The 20,442-nt window shown below is 36.3% G+C and overlaps 1 protein-coding gene across 7 annotated transcripts in view; it reads left to right on the plus strand.

The window, feature by feature from the left end:
• TBC1D4 (TBC1 domain family member 4) overlaps positions 1–20,442 on the plus strand; it is a 244,517-nt gene that overhangs the window by 63,009 nt on the left and 161,066 nt on the right. The window contains exons 1-2 of one of the 7 annotated variants that reach the window (XM_029210505.1): positions 12,784–13,067; positions 17,601–17,640. The exons of 5 other annotated variants lie outside the window; for them this stretch is intronic. The gene's annotated coding sequence lies outside the window, so the exon portion shown is untranslated. Of the gene's footprint in view, positions 1–429; positions 911–12,783; positions 13,068–17,600; positions 17,641–20,442 lie in introns of those variants that run through there. One more of the 7 variants, XM_029210507.1, reaches the window with a different exon arrangement.

Here is a 20,442-nt window from a genome sequence, read left to right on the forward strand (position 1 = left end):
CAGTGGCCATGGCTCACGGGCCCAGCCACTCCGCTGCATGTGGGATCTTCCCGGACCGGGGCACGAACCCGTGTCCCCTGCATCAGCAGGCGGACTCTCAACCACTGCGCCACCAGGGAAGCCCTGTAAATTAATTCTTAAATACAGGATGTAATTTTAAATAAGTGAATCTCTTTTATACCATATTTTGACCAGTTTTTTGTAGCTTTCCTCCTGACTGCTTTTATTACACCAGCTACTTGAGATTTGACTGTATTTTTGTTTTTTAATTGCTTGCATTAGTATGCACCTGTTTGCATTTAAACTTTCTTCCAGATAAACTCACTATTTATTACAGGTGTTTTATAATCAGTTTATAATGTCTGGAGTTACTCAGTATATGCTATTGTCTGCCCAGAAATGGGAAATTGGATTAACTTTTGTACTTCCTCCATAGAAGGTAAAGATACGACATTTGGAGTTTATGACCCAAATACCCAAATTAATATATGAAAGCTCCATGTGTTCAGAAACTATGAACATATGATATGAGCATATCTTTATAAAACTATGGGCATACCTTTCTAGAACTTGTCACATTGGCTGGCAAAGCTGAGTTAAAACACCAATTTAAAAATGAGAAAGTATCCTTTGAAACCTTTATTAACTGTAGCAGTAAAAACAATAAAAATGAGTAAGTAGTTTATAGAAAAATCATCTTTGTTTCGTAGTTTTCTGGGAAACTGTCAATTATTATGATTAAATATTAATCGACATTCCATTGCCTAACTGTTCCATAAAAGTTGTTACAAATTGCCACAAGCAATTTTCACCAGAGAAACTGGTAGAGATTAAACTGTATCTTAAAACACTTCAATCCCTCATATGTGGGTGAAGTGGAGGAGTGAAGTAATTATCTGGATCACAGGAGGTAAGATAACATTTTAGTTGTGGTTTTCTAGAAGTGTCAAATGAAAGTCTTTTTTCTGCTCGTAAAGTGTCTGCTTCCAGCTTTCTCTGTGGCCTGTGGTTGTAAGCTGAGGAAGACCACCAGGGCTGTAGTGTCTGGAGGTCTTAGACCCCTCACAAACTGTCTTCAACCAGAGCAGCTGGTTTTATTTGATTTTTATATGCTGGGATTCTGTGAAAAACATCCTTTGAAAAAAAGAATTCTCTTGAGTCCAAAAATCAGGCTTGTTCAGAAATTGCTGGCCCAAGAGAATGTTTAAGGATTTTTAACATAAACTGAGCAGTTGAAAACGATACTAGAACATAAAGGAGTAGAAGGAAGGGAGAAGCAATACAGATGGCAGAGGACAGATTAGTTTTCTGTCCACACACCACAGTGAGGATGGGAAGAATGTAATATGATTATTTGGCTGCTAACCATATGCTGCTTGCTGGGATTATGCTGTACTCTTTTCTTACTGAGGTAAACTTTATAGAAAATAAAGGGAACTATTTTAAATAGAATGTATAATTCAGTAGCATTTAGTACATTCACAGTGTGGTGTAGCCATCACCTCTGCCTATCTCTAAAACATTTTCATCGCTATGTTGTATTATACTTTAAAACTTTATTTACCAAATTTATACTGGGCTTCTTTCTCAAAAGAGCTAGGAAATGGTGTCTAATACAGACTATTAATAAAATAGAAATGGAAGATCAGAACCAAGGAAAGGAGAAGGAGGCTAGTATGTAATTTATAAATGTTAATGTTGTTTTTATTCAACGTCAGGTTGATTCTTAGGCTTCCCAGCAGCAGAACAATAAGGTACATCTGATAAGAGAAGAATACCAGCTCCTCAGTGGAAACGGTTTTTCTTAACACTCAGTTCTAAATGAAATTTGTCATTTGGGACTTGACGTGACATCGAGTGACTGGAGTTTTATAGTGGATACTGAAGCATTTTAAATATGACTCTTTGTGAAATAATCTTCAGTAAAAGCTAAGGGCACACTCTTATTCTGTGAGGTGATGATAGAAATTTTAGGTATACCAGAATCACACATATTTGACTTCTACTTGTTTGATCTCCAAATAGTCCAGGTACTTTTTTTTGACTAGAAAAAGGCAGAATGTGAGGTTGGCAGGAAGCCTTAAGAAGATCTCTGTCAGCAGGTCCAGAGGGGATGGGAGCCTGGTTGGACCAGGGGTGTGTTTTAAGTGAATAGTGAAATATAGTTTCAAGGCTGAAGTCTTTTTTATATGTTTATGTAGTGAGGTGTATATAGATGATATAAAGTATAAACCTCACTGTGCACAAAGATACACAACTACTGCACATGGTTACAGAGGTTACTTGTTTCAGCCAGTGGATGGTGTGTGGCAAACCTAGAAGAAATTGGGGGATATTTACAGGCAAAAATTTCCTTATTTATGTTTGATAAATTTAAATTTATTACCAACAATGTAAGTATGAAAAGGTTAGAGTAGATTTTATTCGTTCTATACACCTATTTTAAGTTGATTTCCCTAAAGTTTTGCTAATTAACAGTGCAACTAGCAGTTTAAGAGAATTCCAGTTTCATTGCATATTTGTAAGCACTAGGTATAATCATTAACACTTTTTTCTAATATAATAAAATGCTTAATTTTTTTAGAAGAGAAAACTGAAGGCTATGGTAATATAGTGACATCAGACTATAAGCTGATGGGCATGGTCTATATATTTTTTACTCTAAACTTCATTTCAAAAAATTAAGTATTCCCTTCGTGTAAATTCACCAATTTTAACATTTTGGGACATTTGTATTATCTCCTTTATTAAATGCTGAACCATTTGAAAGTAAGTTGTAGTCATGATATGTCAGCATGTTTCTTTTAAAAATAAGGACATTTTCAGCCATTTCACAACCACCCTATTGTTATTACAGCCAAGACGTTTAACATTGAATCAGTTATCTATATACAGTCTGTATTCAAATTTTTTCAGCTTTCCCAGAAATGTCCTTTATTGCTTTTCCCCAATCCAAGATTCAATTAAGGAACATGCCTTGCATTTGGTTGTCATGACTTTTTAGTCTTCTTTAATCTAGAAAAGCCCCTACTGCCTTTTATCTTTCATAATATTGATAGTTTTGAAGAGTGCAGGCCAGTTTTTTTTTATAGAATGCCCCCCGTTTGGTTTTGTCTGATTGTATTTCCTGTTAGAGTGAGGTTAAACATTATGACAAGAATGTTGGATAAGCGAGATTGTGTTCTTTCCATTTCATCGCACCAATAGACACTTAAAATGTCGTTTGTTCTGTTTTTGGTGATGCTGCATTTGATAACTAGGTTAAGGTGGTATTGCCAGATCTTTCCATCTACAGGTAAATGTTTTTCTTTGCAATTAATAAAGAAGCTATGGGACGTTATTTTGAGACTATGTGACCCTCCTCTACAGAGACTATTTTAATCATTGTTGTATTCCCACTACCTAGTACAGGGCCTGGCATGGAGTAAATGCATAATAAAAGTTTATTGAGTGAATAAATGAATATCCTGGGATACAGGCCTCTTTCTTTCAAGTCAGATGCAACGTTACATTGAATTTATGTGAAAATTTACTTCTTATCTTTTATTTTTTTTCAGCTTTATTGAGGTATAATTGACAAAATTGTCTATATTCAAAGTTCACAATGTGATGCTTTAATGTATGTACACATTGTGAAATGAATACCTCAATCAAGTTAATTAACACATCCATAACCTTAAATAGTTACTTTGTGTGTGTGTGTCTATTCAGGTACTCTGCAATTTTAAAATCAAATGATTTGTTTCTTTGCTATTGAGTTGTATCAGTTTTTTGTATACTTGAGATATTAACCCCCATCAGATATATGGTTTGCAAATATTTTCTCTCACTCTATAGGTTGCATATTCATTTTGTTGATTTTTCACTTTCCGTTTTAGTTTGATATAGTTCCACTCGTTTGTTTTTGCTTTTGTTACCTGTGATTTTGTTGTTATATCCAAAAAAATTGTTGCCAAAGCCAATGTCAAGGAGTTTTCCTCTGTTTTCTTCTAGGAGTTTTACAGTTTTAGGTTTCATATTTAAGTCTTTAATTTATTTTGAGTTAATTTATGTGGGTGATGTAAGGTAGAAGTCCAGTTTCATTCTCTTGTATATGGATATCCAGTTTCCCAGTACCACTTATTGAAGAGACTGTCCTTTTTCCATTGTATGTTTTTGGTGCTCTTGTCAGAGATTAGTTGACCATATATGTGTGGTTTATTTCTGGACTCTGTTCTGTTCCATTGGTCTATGTGTCTGTTTTTATTCTGGTATCATACTGTTTTGATTAATATTGCTTTGTAATATAGTTTGAAATCTGGAAGCATAATGCCTCCAGCTTTGTTCTTCTTTCTCAAGATTGCACTGGCTATTTGGGGTCTTTTGTGGTTTCATACAAATTTTAGGATTTTTTTTCCTTTTTTTTTGTGAAAAATGCCATTGGAAACTTGACAGGGGTTCCACTGAATCTGTAGATTGCTTTGGATAGTATGCACATTTTAACAATATTAATTTTCCCAGTCCAAGAACGTGTTAATATCTTTCCATTTATTTATGCCCTCTTCAATTTCTTCCATCAGTGTCTTATAGTTTTTATTGTACAGGTCTTTTACCTCTTTGGTTGAATTTATTCCTAAGTATGTTTTCTGATGCAGTTGTAAATGAGATTTCTTTTTTAATTTCCAGATAGTTTGTTGTTAGTATATGTAAATGCAACTGATTTTATTTCCTGAAACTTTACTGAATTCATTTATTAGTTTCGTTTCTTAGCTTTTAAAAAGCAGTTTATACTTTATATTGAACATATTAATTAAAATAAGTATTTTATTTACGGCTAAATAGATGAAGTGCTAAAATGTAAACCATAAAGCATGTGAAATGAGTAGGCTTTTTGCAGAAGAAAAGAGTGTTTTGGTAATGAGAAAATAAAGTAATATAAACAGGCACTTTTCTCCAGTAGATCTAAAACACTTCCCCAGGTCATGATTAGTAACTAATAAACTTTATCAAACTACCTCACCTTAAAAACAAACTAAATCAGTCTTCTAAAATAACAGATATGTGAACTTTTGTACAAGTTGCTCCAGTTATGACTTCTAAAGTGTGAAAATGACACTCATATCACAGCTTATGAAATTCTTATCTTTGATAAGAATTCTGCATATGCATTTGTACATTTGAACTAAATACATATAATTATATATACTATCTGATTATAATTAGACACCAATTCATTGATATGTAGTATTAACACATATAATATTAACATATATTTATGTCAAAAATAATTTGTAGTTCTTTTAATTTTTTAATTTTTTAACATCTTTATTGGAGTATAATTGCTTTACAATGGTGTGTCAGTTTCTGCTTTATAACAAAGTGAATCAGTTATACATATACATATGTCCCCATATCTATTCCCTCTTGCATCTCCCTCCCTCCCACCCTCCCTAACCCACCCCTCTAGGTGGTCAAAAAGCACTGAGCTGATCTCCCTGTGCTATGCGGCTGCTTCCCACTAGCTATCTATTTTACGTTTGGTAGTGTATATATGTCCATGCCACTCTCTCACTTTGTCCCAGCTTACACTTCTCCATCACCGTATCCTCAAGTCCATTCTCTAGTAGGATTGCATCTTTATTCCCATCTTGCCCCTAGGTTCTTCTGACCATTTTCTTTTTCTTTCTTTTTTTTTTAGATTCCGTATATATGTGTTAGCATATGGTATTTGTTTTTCTCTTTCTGACTTACTTCACTTTGTATGACAGTCTCTAGGTCCATCTACCTCACTACAAATAACTCAGTTTCTTCCCTTTTTATGGCTGAGTAATATTCCACTGTATATATGTGCCACATCTTCTTTATCCATTCATCTGATGATGGGCACTTAGGTTGTTTCCATCTCCGGGCTATTGTAAATAGAGCTGCAATGAACATTTTGGTACATGACTCTTTTTGAATTATGATTTTCTCAGGGTATATGCCCAGTAGTGGGATTGCTGGGTCGTATGGTAGTTCTATTTTTAGTTTTTTAAGGAACCTCGATACTGTTCTCCATAGTGGCTGTATCAATTTACATTCCCACCAACAGTGCAAGAGGGTTTCCTTTTCTCCACACCCTCTCCAGCATTTATTGTTTCTAGATTTTTTGATGATGGCCATTCTGACTGGTGAGAGATGATATCTCATTGTAGTTTTGATTTGCATTTCTCTAATGATTACTGATGTTGAGCATTCTTTCATATGTTTGTTGGCAATCTGTATATCTTCTTTGGAGAAATGTCTATTTAGGTCCTCTGCCCATTTTTGGATTGGGTTGTTTGTTTTTTTGATATTGAGCTGCATGAGTTGCTTGTATGTTTTGGAGATTAATCCTCTGTCAGTTGCTTCATTTGCAAATATTTTCTCCCATTCTGAGGGTTGTCTTTTCATCTTGTTTATGGCTTCCTTTGCTGTGCAAAAGCTTTTAAGTTTCATTAGGTCCCATCTGTTTATTTTTGTTTTTATTTCCATTTCTCTAGCAGGTGGGTCAAAAAGGATCTTGCTGTGATTTATGTCATAGAGTGTTTTGCCTGGGTTTTCTTCTAAGAGTTTGATGGTGTCTGGCCTTACATTTAGGTCTTTAATCCATTTTGAGTTTATTTTTGTGTATGGTGTTGGGGGTGTTCTAATTTCATTCTTTTACATGTTGCTGTCCAGTTTTCCCAGCACCACTTATTGAAGAAGCTGTCTTTTCTCCACTGTAAGTTCTTGCCTCCTTTATAAAAGATAAGGTGACCATATGTGTGTGGATATATCTCTGGGCTTACTATCCTGTTCCATTGATCTGTATTTCTGTTTTTGTGCCAGTACCATACTGTCTTGATTACTGTAGCTTTGTAGTATAGTCTGAAGACCAGGAGCCTGATTCCTCCAGCTCTGTTTTTCTTTCTCAAGATTGCTTTGGCTCTTCGGGGTCTTTTGTGTTTCCATACAAATTGTGAAATTTTTTGTTCTAGTTCTGTGAAAAATGCCAGTGGTAGTTTGGTAGGGATTGCACTGAATCTGTAGATTGCTTTGGATAGTAGAGTCATTTTCACATTATTGATTCTTCCAATCCAAGAACATGGTTTATCTCTCCATCTACTTGTATCATCTTTAATTCTTTCATCAGTATCTTATAATTTTCTGCATGCAGTTCTTTTGTCTCCTTAGGTACGTTTATTCCTAGATATTTTATTCTTTTTGTTGCAGTGGTAAATGGGAGTGTTTTCTTAATTTCACTTTCAGATTTTTCATCATTAGTGTATAGGAATGCAAGAGATTTCTGTGCATTAATTTTGTATCCTGCTACTTTACCAGATTCATTGATTAGCTCTAGTAGTTTTCTGGCAGAATCTTTAGGATTCTCTCTATATAGTATCATGTCATCTGCAAACAGTGACAGCTTACTTCTTCTTTTCCAAATTGGATTCCTTTTATTTCTTTTTCTTCTCTGATTGCTGTGGCTAAAACTTCCACAACTATGTTGAATAATAGTGGTGATAGTGGGCAACCTTGTTTTGTCCCTGAGCTTAGTGGAAATGGTTTCAGTTTTTCACCTTTGAGGACGATGTTGGCTGTGGGCTTTTCATATATGGCCTTTATTGTATTCAGGAAAGTTCCCTCTATGTCTACTTTCTGGAGGGTTTTTATCATAAATGGGTGTCGAATTTTGTCGAAAGCTTTGTCTACATCTATTGAGATGATCATATGCTTTTTCTCCTTCAATTTGTTAATATGGTGTATCACATTGATTGATTTGCATATATTGAAGAATTGTTGCATTCCTGGGATAAACCCCACTTAATCGTAGTGTATGATCCTTTTAATGGGCTGTTGGATTCTGTTTGCTATTACTTTGTTGAGGATTTTTGCATCTATGTTCATCGGAAATATTGGCCTGTAGTTTTCTTTCTTTGTGACATCTTTATCTAGTTTTGGTATCAGAGTGATGGTGGCCTCGTAGAATGAGTTTGGGAGTGTTCCTCCGTCTGCTATATTTTGGAAGAGTTTGAGAAGGATAGGTATTAGCTCTTCTCTAAATGTTTGATAGAATTCGCCTGTGAAGCCATCTGGACCTGGGCTTTTGTTTGTTGGAGATTTTTAATCACAGTTTCAATTTCAGTGCTTGTGATTGGTCTATTCACATTTTCTATGTTTTCGTGGTTCAGTCTCAGAAGGTTGTGCATTTCTAAGAATTTGTCCATTTCTTGCAGGTTGTCCATTTTATTGGCATATAGTTGCTTGTAGTAATCTCTCATGATCCTTTGTATTTCTGCAGTGTCACTTGTTACTCCTCCTTTTTCACTTCTAATTCTATTGATTTGAGTCTTCTCCCTTTTTTTCTTGGTAAGTCTGGCTAATTGTTTATCAATTTTGTTTATCTTCTCAAAGAACCAGCTTTTAGTTTTATTGATCTTTGCTATCATTTCCTTCATTTCTTTTTTATTTATTTCTGATCTGATGTTTATGATTTCTTTCGTTCTGCTAACTTTGGGGTTTTTTTGTTCTTGTTTCTCTAATTGCTTTAGGTGTAAGGTTAGGTTGTTTATTTGGGATGTTTCTTGTTTCTTAAGGTAGGCTTGTATTGCTATAAACTTCCCTCTTAGAACTGCTTTTGCCACATCCCATAGGTTTTGGGTCATTGTGTTTTCATTGTCATTTGTTTCTAGGTATTTTTTTGATTTCCTCTTTGATTTCTTCAGTGTTCTCTTGGTTATTAAGTAGTGTGTTGTTTAGACTCCATGTGTTTGTATTTCTTACAGATTTTTTCCTGTAATTAATGTCTAGTCTCATAGCGTTGTGGTCGGAAAAGATACTTGATATGATTTCAATTTTCTTAAATTTACCAAGGCTTGATTTGTGACCCAAGATATGATCTATCCTGGAGAATGTTCCATGAGCACTTGAGAAGAATATGTATTCTGTTGTTTTTGGATGGAATGTCCTATAAATATCAATTAAGTCCATCTTGTTTAATGTATCATTTAAAGCTTGTGTTTCCTTATTTATTTTCATTTTGGATGTTCTGTCCATTGGTGAAAGTGGGGTTTTGAAGTCCCCTACTTTGATTGTGTTACTGTCGATTTCCCCTTTTATGGCTGTTAGTATTTGCCTTATGTATTGAGGTGCTCCTATGTTGGGTGCCTAAATATTTACAATTGTTATATCTTTTTCTTGGATTGATCCCTTGATCATTATGTAGTGTCCCTCTTTGTCTTTTGTAATGGTCTTTTTTTTTTTTTGTGGTATGCGGGCCTCTCACTGTTGTGGCCTGTCCTGTTGCGGAGCACAGGCTCTGGACGCACAGGCTCAGCGGCCATGGCTCACGGGCCCAGCTGCTCTATGGCATGTGGGATCTTCCCAGACCGGGGCACTAACCCATGTCCCCTGCATCGGCAGGCGGACTGTCAACCACTGCGCCACCAGGGAAGCCCATAGTCTTTGTTTCAAAGTCTCTTTTGTCTGATATGAGAATTGCTACTCCAGCTTTCTTTTGATTTCCATTTGCATGGAATATCTTTTTCCATCCCCTCACTTTCAGCCTGTTTGTATCTCTAGGTCTGAAATGGGTCTCTTGTAGACAGCATACATACAGGTCTTGTTTTTGTATCCATTCAGCCAGTCTATGTCTTTTGGTTGGAGCATTTAGTCCATTTACATTTAAGGTAGTTATCGATATGTATGTTCCTATTACCATTTTCTTAATTGTTTTGGGTTTATTATTGTAGGTCTTTTCCTTCTCTTGTGTTTCCTGCCTAGAGAAGTTCCTTTAGCATTTGTTGTAAAGCTGGTTTGGTGGTGCTGATTTCTCTTAGCTTTTGTTTGTCTGTAAAGCTTTTAATTTCTCCATCAAATCTGAATGAGATCCTTGCTGAGTAGAGTAATCTTGGTTGTAGGTTTTTCTCTTTCATCACTTTAAATATGTCCTGCCACCCCCTTCTGGCTTGCAGATAATTTGTAGTTTTAACATAGTCCTTTGAGACGAAATAGCTGGTGATATAGTGGTGTCCTGACATTGTGATGATTCTAGGTAAACCAACTCTGATACATTTCACGTAGTTTTGTTTGAATACACAAACTATATAAATTGAATGTTGCGTTAGTCCGGTGTCAGTGCAGGGAACAGATACCACTCTAGTTTTTCCAATCAGAATTAAAAATAAAGACAAGATCTACCATAGGAAATTAGAAAATTGTAGAAAGAGCTAAAGAGTAGAAATTAGGGGCTGGCACCAGATGTTTGCATTTGTTGTCTTACCACTGAGGCTGTGAGCAAGAGTTCTGGAAAATTCTGGGCAGGAAGGGAAGGAAGGAACTTGTACCTCCATGTCTTGAGAGGGGAGGGTCCCAGGTGTGGACCAGAGCAGATAAGGAGAGGCCTGTGCTTGCCTGTCAGAGACTCAGCCCAGGATGATTGTACCAGGTACTTCTGGTGTGTGTTTGTGTGTGTGTGTGTGTGTGTGTGTGTACACCCCAGAGAAAGTTATGTAAGGTCTTCACCCTTAAGGAGTTGATTGTTTGGAGGCATGACAATTACATGTAAGAAACAACTTAAGGGACTTCCCTCGTGGTCCAATGGTTAAGACTGCGCCTTCCAATGCAGGGGGCGTGGGTTCGATCCCTGGTTGGGGAACTAAGATTCCAAATGCTGTGCGGCCAAAAAAACAAGAAAACCAGAAAAACTTAAGAACAATGACGTAGAAATAGAATTTTAAATCTAGAAGGAATTTTAGAAATAATATACCCCAATCCCCTGTCTTCACAGATGAAACAACAATCACTGAAGTGACTGTCTGAAGTAACTCGCCTGGGCCGAGAACAATTTGAGTATGGAAAAATCTTTCAAAGACCAACCAACTGGTCTTGATATTATAAAGGATCATTTATTTTGACAACAGTTAATATCCATGCAATCAATGTATTGTAGTGTGTTTCTGCAAAAATAGTTACAACAATGAAATCTGATTATAAAAATACAACAGAATATGGGTTATTTCTGATTTTTTAAAACTACGAGCTGTTCAGATTATACAAGTATAACCACGGTGCTACTAAATTGGGCACCCTCTAGTGTTCTGGGTTATCTTAAAGTAAAGGCAGTAGTCTTCAATTTAAGTATATTTCATTAATTCTAAGATATCTATGTTCTCTCCATTTTAGTGTCTCTGCAATCTGCATGTGTCTTACTATCTATGGCATCCTAGATTTGATTATCGACAATAATTATATTAATGAGAGCCTACTGAAGTGGTTCTCAAAGCAGCTGTGACTCAGAATTACCCGAAATAACTTTTCAAAAATAAAAGTTTCTAGGCTTTCAGTCAGACTTATTGAATTAGCAGTCATTGAACTAGATTGTAAATGTGATAGTAGGATGGCAGCAATACTTGACAACTTTTTATCTGTTCACACTTTCTGGGAAGTAGTGGTAAATTCTATTTAGGCTTGAAAAATTTTGTGTCATCTGTCAACATGCCCTTGTTATGCCTTTTGGTACAAATGAGGAAATAATGTGCCCAAGGTCCACAACTAGTTCATATTCACATCTCCACGAGAAGTCCACTGGGCCAAGTGGAAAAGGAAGCGCTCTGTTCTGCACATTTGAAGATATTAATTATTCAGTAACAACTTGAGCATTTTCCAGAACAGTGCTATGCATTATTCTATGTGCTGTATGGGACACAGAGAAGTACAATATACACCTGTAGATTCTTTCAAATTCTCTAAAGATGTAAAATTGAGAAATAGCATTATCTGTGTGGTTATATTCTTTCATGTATGCATATCAAAGAAATATCAGAAAATTCTAGTTTCAGTGTAGTATGAGGAAAAAGCATGGACTTTAGGATTCACAGAACCTTGATGCCAGCACTTAGCTCTTTCATTGGTTAAGTGTCTGTGACCTTGAGCAAGTGGCTTCTTTTTGGGTGTTGTTTGGAAAATAGAGAAGATTGTTCTATTCACAGAGGTTTTGTGAGGATTAAATGACATCAAGTACAGAAAGGACTTAGAAAATTTCCTTGTTCATAGGAAGCAATCAGTAAATGGTTGTCATTAATATAATTTCCTTCCAATACTGAAATATAAAGTAAAAACCTGTAAGTCATACTTAATTCACATTATAAGTTAATGTATTAACATAATACGTATACAGAACTTGAAATTAGATCAACCCTAGAACCAGAGACATTTGATTTTATTTATTTTTTCTCCTTTGAGTTGTGTTGTAAGTCTTTAGATGGTTTATAGAAAAGCTGGGGATTACACTATAGCTTTTTTTAAACCCAGGATTCTGTGTGTCATCAAGGTGTTCAATAAAATAAAGAAATGAACAAAAATTGATTTCTTATTTACAACGTGAAATTATTAAACATTTGATGCACTTTTTTCCCTATTCTTTTGCACTGTATTATTCTCTTATCTAAATTGATGATCACAGTATTTTTTTTTTTAACTAAGGAGCACCATTTGATTTATACCACCACATTCTACCTCTCCCTAAATATTGTTATTAGCAACTAAATATTATTTTACTTTCTTGAGCATTTGGTAATGCCTAAAATCAGTGGTTACTTTGCCTTTGTTCTGTTACCCTAACAGGTACTGCTTTTTTCAGGTGTTTGTTTTTTTCCTAGTTTATCTGCTTATAAAATGCTTTAAGCAAACTTCAGAAGTTACCCCCTTGTCATGTGTCTATGTTCTTCTAATTCCCTCCATCTGGGTTTCAGAGTTGGTGGTGGTCTGAAGTGCTTGGTGAGGCAGGTGAAGACATGTTGTACCTTTAGCCTCACCTTCCCTGGTCTCTGTGATTGCTGATGGCTATGATTCCGAGTAGGGACAGGGGTCCCTGGCGAATACAAAACGGTGCTTTCAGGTATGAGGTAGAAGAAGGAATATCTTTGCTCGGCGAGGGACAAAGCCTCCCTGGGGGTTCTGATGAGCATTCTTCCTTTTCCCTTCGTTGAGAATCACTGATGCAGAAAAAAGAAAGAGGAACAAGTCCTTCTGCTGCCTCAGTTGTGATTTCAGCTTTGGAACGGTGGCTGGAAGGCAGAGTTTGACAGGTAATCTGTTGGCCTCTGATAGGGAAACCCAGCTCCCTTGTAATTTGGACACATTATGATGAGAACTTTTCCAACCATTTACTTGATCTTGCTCACACTTGGCAGTGTGTTTTGATTTATATATAATTATGTTTTTGTTTAATGTAATGCTGTCTTTAGCACTTTCAGATGATTCTAACCAAAATACTGAAACACTTTATAAATTAAAATGGAAAGTGCAAACGTCATCTTGTTAAAGACCAGACATCTGACAAATCTAGCCGCCTTTGTGTCTATAATCTAATTTTCATGTTCTTTTAGTAAACTTTAGAAACTGTTTGACAAAACTTGCCTTTTAATTTCTTGATGGTTAAACTCAACAGGGAACAAAGTAGTTACACAGTTATTTGTCAGTGACACACCGTGGCCACTGTATTCTCTTTGCCATCTGCCCACATTTCAACTAGGGGCCTCTAAGCCGAAGTAACTAGTTATCTTACATAAGCCCAGAGGAGCTATGATGAACTTCATAAACTAAGCAGAGCAGTGATTACCCACAGCACTTTATCTGTAACAGCGTTCTTCATCAGGCTGAGTGGTGCTGCTTTTAGCAGAGACCAGAACCCCAGAAAACAGGTCTCAGAGCCAGCAGGATAGGGAGCCTGCACTGTTTTCTGGTTATTTTTTCTTTCTGTCATCTTTCACTATCCTCTCTTCATTTTTTCCCCCCAAATCAGTCATACTTAAAGTTAAATGTTAGTTTTACATTATATTCCAGGACCAAAAATAAGTGATATTACACTTGTCTTCTATTTTGGGGTATTCTAGCATGGCTGTATTTTATTACTGATGCCCATCAAGATCTTCATTATAATAACATTAATTATAACAACCACAATGATTCCCGTTTATTGACATTGATTACGTGCTAAATTCTCTACTGAACATTTTATTTAGTTCTAAGATGATTCTGTGGATGCGTTTTATTATGAGCGCTGTTTCACAGACGAAGAAACTGAGGTGTTAAGAGGTTAAATGTGAAATGACATTTGGCAAAAACCAAGTACCACTTCCTCTCCTTTACTACCTGACATTTTTGTTTGGAGGTTACTCATTATATAATTGAGGAAGCGCCGAAAACGTGCGCATAGTGTGTATATTGTGAAGTTTATAGAGTATCCAAGTATTTTCTGAAATCATTATTTGAGTAGCCCTAAAATGGAAATTCTGACTAATAATTATCAGCTACATTTAGCTCAGTTCTCTTTGACACGTTGATTGCGCTGAAATATCGAGTATAGCTACACTGCACCCTTAGATACAAGAGGTGTAAGACAGTCTCGTTTGTCTTCTTATGGGTGGAACAGATACATAAACTGTAACACAGATCAGATTGTGACGGTTGGTTGCTGTAATTTAGGGGGGAAATTGCAGTGGGAGCAGAGAGAATATGATGATCGATTTTTACTGGCAGGATTGGGGAAAGCTGTAGAGTTGTCACTCTGTCTCTGGATTTAACTGTTCTTGTTGAAACTTGCAATTTTAAATTGGTTCAAATTGCCATGACTACATAATTTTCCAACAAAGTCGATGTTGAATGCTGTCTGTGCACTGTGGTACATAGACCTTACTGAGTTATGGCAAAGAAGAATACTTTTAGGGTGCCTGTGTGTCGGGGAGCTATTTGAATTTTTTGTGAGAATACAGTTACCTCCATTTTTATTTTTGAGATCGATTAGATTGCATTTTTGAAAAGTATGCACATAATTGTTTCTCCATATTAATTTGTGGTTTCTTGTGGCATGAATTTGGTGCCTACTTTTTTTTTTTCCCAACATCTTTATTGAGTATAATTGCTTTACAATGTTTTGTTAGTTTCTGCTGTATAACAAAGTGAATCAGTTATATGTATACATATATCCCCATTGGTGCCTACTTCTGAAAATATTGTTTCTAGATGAGTACCCAAAGTAGAGATAGCTGCTTTCATTGTATCCATTTTGTATATTGTTGTATATATAAAGCTATAGTTTTTTTTTATTATCTTAAAGGCACTAATCATGTTTTAGTCTCTTTTTTTAATCACCTGGTATTTAGCAAAGCACCTGGTTGATAGAAGGTGATCATTTGATCACTGAATGTTTGTGAATGAATATTAAAATATGGTGTTATAAACGTAGGTTCAGGCTTCATTGTATATTTCTTGCTTTCAGGCCAGGCTTCACATCCTTCACAACACACGCAGTGCTTTTTTCCTTCTAAAATTTAACTGCGTCAGTCACTCCACTACTTAAAACTCCTGTCTGGTTTCTCATTACTTGAAAGATGAAGTCCAATTTTGTGCATGGCTTACTGCCCACTTCACGACGTGACCTTGCTCAGCTTAGCCTCAAACTTCTCAAGGGACATATTCCCCCTTAAAGATTTAGCCATTTCATTTGTGTGTCCTCCACCCTCAATGGAAGTGCCCTTTCCTTTTCCCCAATTAAAGTGCTTATCACCTTATTGTAAATATTCATTCACTTGTATGACTCTTTGGAACAACTTGAAGATGATTTCTGCCTTGATATATTTATACTGTTCATCTTTTAAATACTAGAGTTTGACCGATAGTAGATCAAAAAATGCTTGTCTAATGATTGTGTACTGTCCTCAGTATTCCGCAGAAAGTCAGACATTAATTCTAACATTTAGTATACTATTTTCTAAGTGGTTTTGACTGTTGTATATACACAACTTTAATTTCATACTGACACAGTCTGTATAGGTAATTAATAAAAATAACTATTAGTTTCCTATTGCTACTGGTACAAATTACCACAAACTTAAAGGCTTAAAACAACACAAATTTATTGTCTTACAGTTCTGGAAGTCAGAAGTCTGAAATAGGTCTCAGAGACTAAAGTGCTGGCAGGGATGCTTTCCTTTTGGAGGCAGAAGAATCTGGAGGGGAGAATCTCTTCCTTGCCTTCTCCAGCTTCTGGAGGCTGCCTGCATTTCTCAGCTTGTGGCTCCCTTCCAGCAACTTATCTCTTTGACATCTGTTTCTAGTCTTCTGTCTCCTTTTCTGACTCCCTTGCATCTCTCCCTCCCTTATAAGGACCCTTGTGATTACATTGGTCTCACTGGGATAATCCAGGATAATCTATCTCAAGATCCTTAATCACTGATTAAACTCTCTTAAAAACTTACTTGTTTTCCTAAACAGGCAACAGAGCAGAAATAGTAATTGACAGAAAGAAGAATAGATTAAGGGATGGGTTCTAAGCACCCACATGTGAAGTATTTATCTATTTATACCAAGATTTAGACATAGCAGTGGTTTATAATTTCTGTTAAATACTCTTCATACTAGACAACCTTATAATTTCATATAATTAACGTATTACCTTTGAGTGAGCAGTATGATTTGCATTGGAGAAAGAACACGAGGTTAAAAGATCAAGCATATTAGGCTTTCAGCGTTAGGAGTAGCACATTCAGGCTGGTGACAAAGTATTAAATATGAACTGTTAAAAATAAAAAACATAAGTTTTATCACGGTACTTGGCCTTAAATGAATACAAATCAGCATAAGATATTGTAAGAGCTAAAATTTATATATAAAATTTAGCATGAAGATGTTTAGATATGGCAAATTTCACTTAAAGTTTCCATCAAGAAACTGGAAATCGGGGCTTCCCTTGGTGGCGCAGTGGTTGGGAGTCCGCCTGCCAAGGCGGGGGACGCGGGTTTGTGCCCCGGTCCGGGAGGATCCCACATGCCGCGGAGCGGTTGGGCCCGTGAGCCATGGCCGCTGGGCCTGCACATTTGGGGCCTGTGCTCCGCGACGGGAGGGGCCACAGCAGTGAAAGGCCCGTATAACGCAAAAAAAAAAAAAAAAGAAACTGGAAACCTCTTGGGTGAAGAGCAAGGCTATTTTTCTAGAGATTTTCTCTATGGGAAATATATTTATAGAACTTTCAAATAGAAGCTTTAATAGTTATGTTGCTTGAGCTTATCTATAGCTGCAGCAACTAAGCTCTTTGCTCTCAAAATATATGGTGCACAAAATGCTATAGAGTATTAAACATTTGGTACTAAAAAATATAGCTCTCCACTCAAATTACCTCAAGCCATAAACATTTTTATCTCATATCTTATGCCCTTTTTACTATACAGGCACATAGCTGTATGAAACTACTTCTGCATTTTCTAAAATATGAATCTAAGGGAATTGGATTAGCCACTGTTTATCTGCAGTGGATGAAGTTGACATTAAACTGTTACAAAGAATAAGTGAAGAGATATGTCATGCTTTTGGATGAAAGGCTTAACATTGTAAAAGTGTTCTGAAATATTTTACTGTTTGTAACTTTCAGTGTTATATGGCCTTCCATGTGCTTGCCTTTTAGTTTTTAAAATTTTTAACAGACATGTTGATAGCATTTATTCTTTTCTTTTTAACTGGAGCATAGTTGCTTTACAATATTGTGTTAGTTTATACTGTACAGCAAAATGAATCAGCTATACGTATACATATATCCCCTCTTTTTGGATTTCCTTCTCATTTAGGTCACCACAGAGCATTGAGTAGAGTTCCCTGTGCTATACAGTAAGTTCTCATTAGTTATCTATTTTATACATAGTGTCAATAGTGTATACATGTCAATCCCCATCTCCCAATTCATACCACCCCCTCCTTCCCCCTTGGTATCCATACGTTTGTTCTCTACATCTGTGTCTCTGTTAGATCTACCATTGTCTTGTTTTGTTTTTTTTTTTGGCTGCGTTGGGTCTTTGCTGCAGCTTGCGGGCTTTCTCTAGTTGTGGCGAGCAGGGGCTACTCTTCGTTGGGATGTGTGGGCTTCTCATTGCGGTGGCTTCTCTTGTTGCGGAGCATGGGCTCTAGGCACGCGGGCCTCAGTAGTTGCAGTGCGCAGGCTCAGTGGTTGCAGCATGCTGGCTCTGGAGCGCACGGGCTTCAGTAGTTGCAGCGCATGGCTCAGTAGTTGTGGCACACGGGCTTAGTTGCTCCGCAGCATGTGGGATTTTCCCGGACCAGGGCTCGAACCCGTGTCCCCTGCATTGGCAGGCGGATTCTTAACCACTGCACCACCAGGGAAGTCCCTAGATCTCTACCATTGTTATAGAATTCAGCTGCAAGGTTGATAGCTACGCTTCCTAAAAAAAAAGGTGCCTTGAAGGATGTTGATTGGATTTGCGCCATTTTTCATTTTCCCATCTTTAGGCAGTTACAAGTGACTAGGCTTTCTTAAGGTCGGTATTTCAAAGCAGCTAATATTCAAAGGCATGTTTCTAAAGAAAACTGAACTTAAGCATTGCTCAAATAAATTGGAATGTGTTTTTTTTAATGGTCAAATTAATAGAGATGCTTATTTGCTTTAGTCTTTATCAGTTGTAAGTTTCCAGTAGTTCCCAGGAAATTTTAATAGACTATGCACAGCTTCAAGAGGAAAGCTTGACTGTGAAAATTCAGTAGATGGAAGTTGTCTTTTGAAAGAACAGTTCAGCATCATTTTAATTATTGGATAAAGCAGAGTGATAAAAAGTTTATGAAATTAGTAAATTGGGGTGCGATGGAAAAGTGTGCAGATTTTCTTTTTGCCATGTTAGTTTAGCTTTTTTGAATATATTCTAGGCTAACATCATTTCCCCCAAATTACGATAATTGCAGATATATTTTCTCTAAAATTGTTTAGAAAAGATTTTTTAAAACAGGTTTATAAATGATTTGTAGCACAAGTGGAGAACTTTAGGCAGCCCTCTGCCAGCAACCAGAAAGAGTTAAGGTATCTTCCAGTAGTTCACAGGGAATAGTAGCAACTTCTCACTGATTAGGTCAGGACCTCTAACAGCCTGCTCAGTTTTATAGAGGAATTAGCTGCTACTGGTGAGTTAGCTATTCTCTGAGAGTCTGTTATCCACTGGAGAACTTTTAACTTTTTAGTGTATCAAATCTGAAAAGTTGCATGTTGGTGTTTTGTGGAAGAGTTAGAAATAACCCCACATTTTTTACTGACTGTAATGAGAATATAACTTCAAGGAATTTACCCCAAGGGAATAATATTCCTGTTGGACTTAAGGAATGTGTATACTTTCGCCAACTGAAGTAGAGTTTAAAAAAATTACTTTTAAAAAACCTTTTCATTTGTTTTGAAATAATTTCAGACTTACAGAAACATTAAAAAATTACAAAGAACTTTAATATTCCTTTTGCTCAGATTTCCCATTTGTTAACTTTTTTTTGCCAAATTTGCCTTATAATTCTCTCTTTATATATTTTAAAATATTTTAATGAAATTTTTGAACTATTTGAGAGCAAGTTGCAGATGTGATGCTCTACTACCCAATTAATATTTGTGTGTTTTTCCTAGAAACAGACACCACTATAGAACAGAAGTGCTAGCATCAAAATCAGAAAATTAACATTGATCTATTATTACCATTTAATCCACAGACTTCATTCAGATTTCATCCATGATCTCCATAATACCCTTCATAGGTCCAGGATCCATATCCAATGTCTCTCTAGTCTCCTTCAATCTGGAGTAGTTCCTTAATCTTTTCTTCTCTTTTATTACCTTCACAGTTTTACAAAGCATCGTTCACTTTTTGAAGAGGCCAGTTATTCTGTAGGATGTCTCTCAATTTGGGTTTGACTGATATTTCCTCATGATTAGATTCAATTTATGCATTTTTGGAAGGAATACCACAGACATGTGTCCTTCGTCATATCCAGAGGCACAAGATGTTGATTTGTCCCATAGCTGGTGATGCTGACTTTTATCACTTGGTTGAGGTAGTGCCTGCCAGGTTTCTCCAGGATAAAGTTAGTAAGAATTTTGTACTTGTCAATTAATCATAAATATATTGTGAGGAGATAACTTTTCAGACTTTTACCCATTAGCATTCATTGATGATTCTTACCGGAATCCATTATTACTATAATGGCTGTGAAATGGTAATTTTTTTTATTCCATCATTCTATCTTCAGGAATTAGTTGGCATTCTGTATCAAGTAGAGCTATATTCTATCTATCTATCTATCTATCTATCATCTATCTATCTAATCTTTCTGTTTTTCTACCAGTGTGAATTCATGGATTTCTATTTTGCGCAATGGGCTATAATCTGTTACTGACATTATTATTTTGGAGGTTGGCTTGTCTCAGATTTGGCCATTACAACTCCTTCACACTGACTTCTCTCTCATTTTAGATGCCCCCATCATTCTTTGCGTGCTTTATTCTGGCACAAAGGCATGTTTCAGGCTCATTTACCCTCCCCAGCCTGGGAATCAGCCATTTCTTCAAGGAGACCCAGATTCTTGTGGTGGTGAATGGTGTTCAGAAACCAAGACCTGGACATTTGGTGTGCTCATTGCTCCTGGGTG

This window comes from Monodon monoceros, unplaced genomic scaffold, assembly GCF_005190385.1.
Source record: "Monodon monoceros isolate NGI ecotype Baffin Bay Population unplaced genomic scaffold, NGI_Narwhal_1 Super_Scaffold_8, whole genome shotgun sequence".
Taxonomy (NCBI): Eukaryota; Metazoa; Chordata; class Mammalia; order Artiodactyla; family Monodontidae; genus Monodon; species Monodon monoceros.